Below are 11,155 nucleotides of genomic sequence, written 5' to 3'. Positions count from 1 at the left end.
AAGATTGTATTGGCTATCTGGGGTCTTTTGTGGTTCCATACAAATTTTATGATTGTTCTATTTCTGTGAAAAATACTATTGGCATTTTGATAGGGATCGCCTTGAATCTGTAGATTACTTTGGGTAGTATGGATGTTTTACAATATCAGTTCTTTCAATCCATGAGCATGGAATAAATTTTTGTGTTTCAATGCCTTATCAATGTCTTATAGTTTTCAGTGTATAGGTCTTTCACCTCTTGGTTAAACTTATTCCTAGGTATTTTATTATTTTTGATGTAATTATAAATGGGATTTTTTTCTTAATATCTCTTTCTGGTCATTATTAGTGAATAGACATACAATGGATTTTTGTATGTGGAATTTGTATCCTGCAACTTTACCAAAGTTGAATTTTACCAGATTCATTGATTTATTCTAACATTTTTTGATAGTCTTTAGCATTTTCTATATATATTATCACTTCATCTGCAAGTAGTGACATTTTGACTTCTTCCTTTCTAATTTGAGTGCCTTTTATTTCTTTCTTGCCTAATTGCTCTGGCTAGGAGTTCTAATATTACTGTTGAATAAACATGGTGAGAGTGGGCCCCACTCTCTAAATATTTTCACTATTTATTCCCACAGATATTTTTTATAATTTTAATAATTTTGATACTCATCTGATCACCATGTTGAAGAAAAAGCTAATTCTCTATAAATGTAAAGTTTTGCATTTAAGAGAATGCCTTCTTTTTGAATGACATGACAGTTTTACTTTGCAGTTGATAAAGTGTTAAAGAATTAGGCATTTGCTATTTAGGCCTTTGATGTTAATTACATGAGTGCGTATTACTGAACATGTTGACTACTGGCTGAAGCAACATTATTTAGACTATGAAGTTACTTTGGTACACTGTACATAATTGGAGTCTCCTGACAAGATGTCTTGGAATTCATGCTCTTATTAACACACTTCCTGAGTGGAGAGGTCTCTCTCCTTCATTTTGTGCTATTGTGAAAATTGATTCCATTTTTCTAATGGGACATAAAATATTCTTTTCTAGAGAGCTCTTGAATTTCTCAGCTACATAAAGTCATTTAGCTTATGGCCCTGCAACACTATCCAAGGTATTTAAAATCACACAAAAACTCACAGGTCGTATTGCTTTTATTTACTTGGTGACTAGCTGACCTTCAAAGATTCATCGGGAAAGTAAATGACATCTTGGGTTTATATTATGAGACTAGGTAGTTTTTCATCAACTAAAAGAATCCAGAAATTATCATACCATATGATTTGTTAAAAGGCTGTAAGTTTAATTTTATTTACATCTTGCAGAGTTGGGGGAATTTCAGTAGATTATTCAAATTTTGCATCTATTACAGGCCTTTAAAAATAAGAGCTAAGCAATGGGCACAATGAAAATATGTTCATTATAACTATAATTGCTAATTCTTTGACCTATATAGACTGTATTCTGTTGACAATATCAGCAGAAAGAATTTTGTTTAAAACTTTTTGATTTGGTTATGTAGTCCTTTGAAAACCTAGGTTTTCTGTTATTTTCTGCTACAAAACTTAGAAATAACATTTAAGGACTTAGAAATAACATTTAAGGAATGGTAGAATAGCAAGTAATGTCTTTAAGTAAGTCAATAGCTTTGAATATTATACCTATTTAAAGAAATTTTGCTATGCATTCAATATGATAAATTCATATTCTGCAAATATGTTCTACTGTTAATAAGCATTCACAGTGTACATGGATAATGGTTCCCAAGGAAATGTTATAAGATATGCTCTGAATATGTATGAAGAAAAATAGACACATGTATAGGTTCAAAAGGGTCCTATAGTAAGGGTCCAAAAGGTGGAATGTATGGTTCTATTAATACTCATTCACTGAAAATACTGAAGAAACAAAAAAAGACACATTACAGTAAAGTCTGAATACATATTAAATGTGTACCACAAACTTAGCAAGCCTTTATGAGTCCACTGATTCTACACAATGTGATGGTGGTATTTTTTTTTACAAAACATTAGCTCATCCATAAACATAGAAAATGATTTAGATTGGATAATACAGCTCACATTTTAATAAGATTAAGTGCTTAGAAGATATTTGCACCTGTGTTCCATTGATCAAAGTATAAGCTTGGTGGTTTTGCTACCCTTATTGGGGAATCAACTCCTGAGAGGCTGACCCTCCCACAGAGTAGAGCTATCAGTTTTGGAGAAAATACAAAAACAAAAACAAAAACAAAAAACCAACTACCTGAAGGCTATGGATAAAGGCAAAGGACAAAAGCTAAGAAATTTTGGGGGGGAGTCAAAACTTGAATGAAAGGAATGGCATGGTTTGAGTTTCTGGGTTTTGCAAGCTTTGGATTAAGGGCAAAAAGTTGAAGCTCCAATAGAAAACCCATGGTATTTTTGGTCTAAGGAATCAGGAGACAGCTCAAGGTGGCCACTGCTATATGAAAATGACAAGTAGCCCTGAAAATAGCCAGAGAAGGGTAATCTCAGGTTCTATGTATAAGTTCTGCCCCAGTCCCTGAAGAATACATAAGGACCAAAAATTAAACTGAAATTTGAGATGCCCTAGATGAAGCAGTTTTCAGTTTGAAAATCAAATCAAGTTAATTACCTGCCAAGACAAAAATAACAACACTCTTTAAAGGAATGTAAAGGTATCTAGTCTCCACAACATAACACTCACAATATCCAGCATACAACACGTATAGAAAAAAGAAAAAGATAAGAGTAGAATTCAATGAAACAAACAAGCAATAGGGAAAATCTAAAAGCCAAAAGCTGGTTCTTTGACACAATCAAAAAAATTGGTCATCTACTAGATAGTATATCAAGGAAATAAAGGGGAGGTGGGGAGGGACGGAGACACACATCAAGACTGAGTAATGAATGGTCATGGCATCTCCTACAGATATTAAAAGGATAACACAAGAATGTTAAGTGTGACTTTTTGCCAACGAAATTAACTACTCTAAGTACAACTTACCAAAATTGACATAAGGTGAAACAGAAAATCTGTAACCTCAGTACAGGCAAAGATTTCTTAGAACACACACACACACACAGTTATACTTCAGGAAGGTTGTTAAATAAAATACACGTTTGGGAAATGGATACTTGGCATTGTATTTTCTAACTGTAGTGCTTTAGAGTCTTTGAATATGTGCATAGGGAGAACACTAGAGAAATGTTATTATGCCTAAACACCCTGTGGTAGGAAGCTTTTGACATGGTTCACAATGAGCTCTATCTCTTGGTATTCACTCCCTCATGTAATCAACTTCCATTTAGTGTGGCCTGGGCCTAGTAACTTGCTTTTAATCAATAGAACTAGCTGACAAAAGGCCATGTCTTCTATCTTGCTAGCACCCACTGTCTTGCTGGTACTCTCTTGCCCTCTTGCTTGCTGGTTTTGATGAAGCTAGGTGCCATGTTGTGAGATATTCTATGAAGAGGTCCAAGTGGCAAGGAATCTTGTGAGGGCTGTAGTAGATAGCACACGAGGAACTGACACGTTAGTCCAATGGCCCACAAGGAACTGAATTCTGTCATCAGTCTCATGACTAAGCTAGGAAGTGGATCCTTCCCAGTGGATCCTTGAGATGACTGAGACCTTTGGAAAGACCCAGAGCCAGAGGATCAAGTTAAACCATTCCTAGTTTCCTAACTTACAGAAACTATTAAATAATAAATATTATTTTTAATCTGCTAAATTTGGGGGTAACTTGCAGCAACAGAACTGATACACACAAACATACACCTAACATATGTTACAAATTGGAGGATAAAAGAAGAACGAAACAGGTTTCTAATTCTGAATATTCATGAGTAGAAGTTATAGAATTTGGAAATTTTAGAGAAAGTGGTCTTAAAAATCACTTCCTGAAGCCATTTCCTTTTATTCTCATGAATAGTAAAGTCAGTAGGTGATTTTTAAGGCCACTTTATCATTGGATTTATCATTTCTATCTTTTAAAAAATCATTAGTTTGTCTTTATTTAAGTCTAATAGTTTAAAAGATTTGTCGTCTTTAAAGTTCCTTAAAACGAACACTGTTTTATTTTTTATCTTTTAATTTTATTAATAAAGGCATTTAAGGCTACACGTTGCCCTCTGAATACAGCTTTTCCTATATTTTCTAACTTTAGATTCAAAATGTTCTTAATTTGTGTTCTAGTAAGTTCACAATCTCACTTTTGATTTCTTCTTTTATTTAATGATTTTCCAGGAGTATGTCTCTTAACTTTAAGGTAGTTTGGAAAACTTTGATCACTGTCTTACTACTTTTTTTTTTTTTACTACATTTTAATCAGTTATTTATCTACATAATACTAATGAACAATGGGAAATTGAAAATTTTAAATTCCATTTAAAATAACATCAAAAAAAAGTAATATTGTTGGGAGACAATTCTCTATTCGTTTCTCTCATTTCTGCATGTCTCACCAGTTCAGACACTGCCTGTCTTTGTTCTGGACCATCTTTTCAAGTGTGCTTGTGTCACAAAAAACATTGGAAGACAGAAATAGTGCCTCCCTACAGAGCAAAGGGTAGGCTTGCTTATTGTTTATTATAAAATGTTTAGGTCTCTAAGCTTGTGCAGTTATCACAAGAACTTTTTTGCATCATCCCATAAGAACTGGGGTTTGGGGACGTGGTGCAAATGCTGATACTCTGGCTTGTGCTATCTCTGTGAGTACTAAACTGTCTTTTGTCTCTGAGCCATAACTCAACTGTCTTCTGCCACCACCCATGTAACTGTGACAGGCTAACTTGTTAGCTTGCAAGTAGGGTAAAACTTCAGAAAGATCATAGTTCTTGACAAAAACACTTAGGAATAAATCTAACAAAACATGTGTTAGACCTTTACATTCAAATTATAAACATCAATGATATTAAGGAAAACAACTAAATGGAGAGAAATAACATTATTGTTGATTGAGAGCTCAATATTGTTATGATGTTCATTCTTCCTATACTAGTTTATAGATTCCATGAAATCTTTTTCAAAATTTCAGCAAGTTATTTTCAAGATATATGACAGGTTATTCTTAAATGTATACAGTAATTCAGATGATTTAAAATCAAACCAATTTTTACAAGGAACACTGTTGGAGGACATGTACATATGATTTCTAGACCTAAGATAAAGACTGCAGCTATAGTGTAGTATCTGGGTAACACCAGGAAAACAAGTTGATGGAACAGAATAGAGAGCCCAGAAAGAGACTGACAGATTTATGGTCATTTGATTTTTAATGAAACTGGCAAATTAGTTGAATGTGGAAAGGAAAGTCTTTTCAACAAATTGTGCTGGAACAATTGGATATCAATATGAAAAAAAGTGAATCAAGATCACTCTTTCACTCCATACACAGAAAGAAGAATTTGAAATAGATAGTAGACCTAAATTTAAAACTCAGAACCATAAAACTTCTTAAAGCATAGAAACCCACCTTTGTAACCTCAAAGTAGGCAAAAATTTCTTGGACAGGTTGCAATAAACACAAACCATAACACTTTAAAAACAATAAATTGAACATTATCAAAATTTAATATTTTGGCTCTATCAAAAGGCTCCATTAATAATATGAATAGACAAGCTGCTCTCTGGGGAAAAAAATTACAGCAAATATATCTAATAAGGGACTTGTACCCAGAATATAAGTACACAGATACACACATACATACATGCAAAGTAACAAATTCAAGCAACTCAGTATAAAAATGGGCAAGATATATAAATGGTTAATAAATGAAAAACGTACAACCTCATTGATGAGCAGAGAAATTCAAATTAATATCACAATGAGACACCACTTTTACCTACTACAATGGTTAAAATTTTAAAAAATGCTGACAACATGAGATGTTACCAACGATGTTGAGCAAATGGAATTATTCTGTATTGTTTATTGGATTGTACAGTGACATAAGTTCTTTGAAGAACTCTTTGGCAGTTTTTCATAAAGTTAGCTATATGCTTACCCAGGTATCCCACTCCCAGGTATTTACCCAAGACAAATAAAAATATATGTACACACAGACTTGTATTCAAATGTTCATAGTAGATTTATTCATAATAGGCAAAACTTCAAATAACCCAAATATCCATCAGCAGTTGAATGGATAAATAAATTGTGGTATATCCACATAAATGAAATAATTCTCAGTAATTATAAAGAAGAAATGACTGACACATGCAACAATATAGATGGCTATGAAAATTATGTTAAACTAAGATAACCCAGACAGAACAGAATACACAGTGTCTAAATCCATTACTATGAAATCCAGATGAAGGTAAAACTAATCCATGTCAATAGAAATTAGATAGTTGATGAGGCGGGTAGCAACCAGTGAGGAGGAATAATAACAGGAAAAAGGCAGGAAGAATATTTCTAGAAGGATGGAAATATTCTATAGCTTGTTTTGGGTGATGGTTACATAGATATACCCAATTGTTAAAACATCAAATTAAGCATGTATAATCTGTGCATTTTATTGCATATTATATATCTCAGTTAAAATGTCAGAATATCTGATGCTTTAGGGAGGTAGAAGAATTCACTTATTTACCCATAGGTATGATAGAAAAAATTCAGACACTAACAGAATAGGCACACATTTAACCCTTTGGCTGAAGGACAACTCTTGTGTTTATTTGCATTAAGAAGCAAACAAACAATGATCCTGAAACATCAGCTTAAGTGCTGGGCACTAAGGCAATTGCCAAGGCTTAAACTCTCTCTCTATAGTTCTGAATGGTGTTCTTTTGTACTCTGTAGATTTAGAAAGAAAAAAAAAAAAGCTAAAATGATTGTGTTAGTTATCTACTGCTTCATTACAAATTACCCCAGAATTTATTGGCTTAAAACAACACCCATTTATCATCTCATGGTTTGTGTGGGGAATGACTCTAGGCAAGGCTTAGCTGGGTTCTCTGCTTCAGAGTCTCTCACAGGCTGAAAGCAAGGTGACAGCTTGGGCTGTGGTCTCATCTGAAGGCTCAAGTGGGGGCAGATCTGCTTCTAAGGTCACTCATACAATATTTTGCAGGATTTGGTTCTTCAGGGGCTTCTGGCTGAGGGCCACCCTCAGTTTCTTGTCATAGAGGAGAGAGAGAGAGAGAGAGAGAAGGTGCTAGCAAGATGGAATTTTCAGGCTTTGTAACCTAATCATGGAAGGTGTATAACATCACTTTTGCCTTATTCTGCTCATTGCAAGCAAGTCACTTGGTCCAGCCCACACTCAAGGAAAGGGACTACATAGAAGGTGAGGATCACTGAAGGTCATCTTAGATTGCTGCCTGCCAAGACACTTACTAAGGTGTCTAGCATAGGGGATACTAAGTGTAAGGTAGTATTTTATAGAAAGTTGTATTTTCTGGTCTTCAGTATGCATCTTATATTATTTAATAATATTGAGAAATTCACATGATGCTAAATATAAAATATAACAATCATTAAATATACTTTCATAGTGTGTAGTTCTAAGTGCATAATACAAACATTGATTGACAAGATAATGAAGTAATCTTTCAAAGTTATGTTATTAAATTTGCATTACAATTTGTAAAGTATCAAAGGGAATATGGTTTAAATAATTATTTTAATTCAATTTTGCTAGTCAACTGGTCGTTTTCAGAAATATAAATTTGTGCCTGGTATATAATATTTTTTCTTTTTTTTGGTGATGCTGCACGGCATGTAGGATCTTAGTTCCCTGACCAGGGATCAAACCTGCACCCCCTGCATTGGAAGTGTGGAGTCTTCACCACTGTACCACCAAGGAAGTCCTAATACTTTTTATAATATGGTAGCTATAACTTGATTGTTTAAACAGTTGATTAATTATTGGCTTGATATTTCAATGACAGAACTCATCCTAAACTATCAAAAATAATTATTTAACTTTAAAGGTGGCTTTCTAAAATACTGATTTTTAAAAATTTATTAAGCACACTATTATTATTCATTTAAAATAGCTAGGGAAACAAAATGATTCAAAAATATTTCTAATATCAGAAAAAACTCTCTTCTATTCAATATTTTGAAATTACCATTGATCTTCTACTGAATACACTAAACTACATACACATAGACATGTAAAAATTTTTATTGGTATATTTGAATCAAGCTTCTGTATCATACAGAAGCAAGATTCTTATAAGTAGCAAGATTCTTATAAGTAGAGGAAGCAAGATTCTTATAAGTAGAGGTTATCACTTTTTTGGAGAAATTTTAACAAACCAAAAGAATGATGTTAAGCTTGTCAAAGACCAAAAAAATGGATTTCTTTCATTTCATCTTGCTTAAAGAGTGCAGTTTTTAATGTATCTGTTGCCCTGGGTCAAAGACAACTAGGGAAATGTTTCAAACTGCTGGTTGTTTTACTATAGTTTTTATCTTTCTCTTGGATTAAGGTTTCAAATTCTCTAATTGAAAGTCTTCTCTTTCCCCCCTTGCCCTGTTGTCTATCCTGATTTGAGTGAGGGGCGGGGGGAACATACATGGCTCCTTGACTTAAGAACCTGTGAGTCTTGGAAAGCATGACTTTAGCAGAGCCCAAGAAGGGAGTGACTTAGTTTCTTTATGCTGAACTAAACATCAGAATCATAATTTGAGTTATTTAAGAATCTTCCATAGCTTCGTTTCTAAGGTAGTTTGCTAAATTTGGGAATTATACTCAGTTTTTTTAATGGCTTTTAAATAGTGATGCTAAGAGAATCCCAGGCTCTCTCCAAGGATTGATTTATCAGGAAAAAAAAAAAAAAGGTCCTAAGAAGTTGCTTCCTTCTGGTTGTGCAAATATTCACATCCTTGTGTGAAAGAGGTTTAGTGTCTGTAGTGCTGAATGATCACAGACAATGTCCGTCAGCTAGTATCTAAGGAAAGAGCACTCTGGGTCCCAATGCAGACTAAATGAAATATTCTAATGTTATTCCAGCAATTTTAAATGTCATGATTTCATTTTGTAATGGTTTGTTTCAACCTTACCTTTCTTATCATCTTTGGCCTTAATGATTATGTTTTACATGATTCAGAGATTTCCTTTTATTTTCAAACTATTTTATAATCATACCTTTTATAAGCACCATTCCCTCTTTTTTGTTTAAAAAATTAACTTTAACTTATTAGTGGGTTTCCAAGTACTGCCTTCTTGATTACAGAGAGACCCAGGAGATAGTTCTTCAGAGTCTAAAAATTAAAGACTCGAAGATGAAAAGAGACAGATGACACCAAAGGACTCCAGCCAATGTCATATTCCAGCAACACCGTGGGGCAAGATTATTCTACTGTTGGTGGTATTGGTGGTGCAGTTTATGGTGTAAATACAAGTGAGCCTTCTAAGCATACTCTTCTTTTTTTTTTTTGTGGCTGTCAGGTGGATTTCTTTTAAAATTTTTATTGGGGTATAGTTGATTTACAATGTTGTGTAAGTTTCAGGTGTACAGCAAAGTGAACCCGTTATATATATTCATACATCCACTCTTGTTTAGATTCTTTTCCCATGTAAGCCATTACAGAGCATTGAGTAGAGTTCCCGGTGCTATACGTGTCATGTGACTTTCTGCCAGCACCACATAGCCAATAGCATCTTCAGCATACTTCAAATGGGTTTTTGTTTGATCACCTGTGGGAAATTTAATAAACAGTCTCATTGTTAGAGAGGAGAAAACTCAGTCTAGAAATCCCTCTAATAGAATTCTGAGAAGAATTAAAAACTTCTGGAATGTATAAATGAGATCCTAATTTGATATAGGCATACATGTTGTAAGAAATGCAGTAGAACAGGTATAAGGTTTGGAGTTCTCTGAATGCCTACTTCACCTTCTCCTGTAACTTTGCACTTGCTGCTTCCTTTCTCTTTCCTCCTCACCTTCCTATCTATGGTTAAGTCCTTCTCATCCAGGCTCTTCTCCAAACCCATTTCATTCTTCAGGCTCCTCTCTCTTAGGATTGGTTTTGTTGCTGCCTCTTGTGTCCCGTCATAGGGCCCAATTCCTACTTCAAAGTGTGAATCCCATTATATTTTATTCTTCTCTTTACTTGATCATTTCCCTTACTCTACTTTTAAGTTCTTTTAGAGCAGGGACTTTGTCTCTAATTCTATGCCCCTCTTACACACACTCACAGCATGCCATAGTTCTTTACTAACCACTATTTGTACTTAGATACTTATATGTGTGATTATTTGACTAACGTCTACCTGTCCTAAGACTAAAACTTTGTGAAGACCAGGGCACGTGTTTCACTCTTCATTTTATTCCAGTGTTTAGCAGAGTATGTGACATCTTGTAGTTGATTACAAAAAAAATGCTGCCAGGACCTAACTGGAGACCTGGGGTAGAGCTTATATTCAATAAATATCTGATGAATAATTACATGAAGATTTCAGTTACAGTCTGAGCTTTTCAACTTACTACTTAATTGTTCTCTGTTGAACCTCTCTCAAACGTTGTTTCCTTATTTTTATAGAATGGGGATTATAATATTGTACATTTAATACATATCAGAAAGGGTTATCCCTAAGATAAAATTGAGGATGCATGGTAAAGAATGTGTAAATTTTAAAGGACTTGGTATATGATAGTCGTTATAATTAATTATAAGAGATGGGCTATACCTCTGGAGGTATTGGACATATGTCAACCTGGAAAAGGCTTTTGATAAAAGAGTTGAGTCCCTTCAGGGATTCAGAGTAGATTGCTTTTCCCTTTGATAGTGAGCGAATAGAAAACATCAAATAATTAATAGTACACTGGGCCTAAAGAGCTTCAATTTCACTTTTTCTAAAGACAGTTGTATTAGTTTTCTGTGGCTACTGTAACAAATTACCCCAAACTTGGTGACTTAAAACAACAAAAATGTATTCTCACAGTTTCAGAAGCCAGAAGTCTGAAATCAAGGTGTTTACAGGGCTGTATTTCTTCTGGAGGCTCAGGGCGAGGATCTGGGCCATGACTCTTTTAGTATCTGATAATTACCACCTTCCTTAGCTTGTGGCCACCTAACTCCAATCCCTGCATCCATCTTCATAGTGCCTTCTCTTGTCTGTGTGTCTGTTATAAGGACACTTGCTGTATTAGATAGGATTCTCCAGAAAAACAGAACCAATAGGAGATATATATGAC

The sequence above is a fragment of the Balaenoptera musculus genome, chromosome 9, assembly GCF_009873245.2.
Source record: "Balaenoptera musculus isolate JJ_BM4_2016_0621 chromosome 9, mBalMus1.pri.v3, whole genome shotgun sequence".
Taxonomy (NCBI): domain Eukaryota; kingdom Metazoa; phylum Chordata; class Mammalia; order Artiodactyla; family Balaenopteridae; genus Balaenoptera; species Balaenoptera musculus.
The sequence above is the reverse complement of the archived record's forward strand: the minus strand, read 5'-3'. Positions refer to the sequence as shown.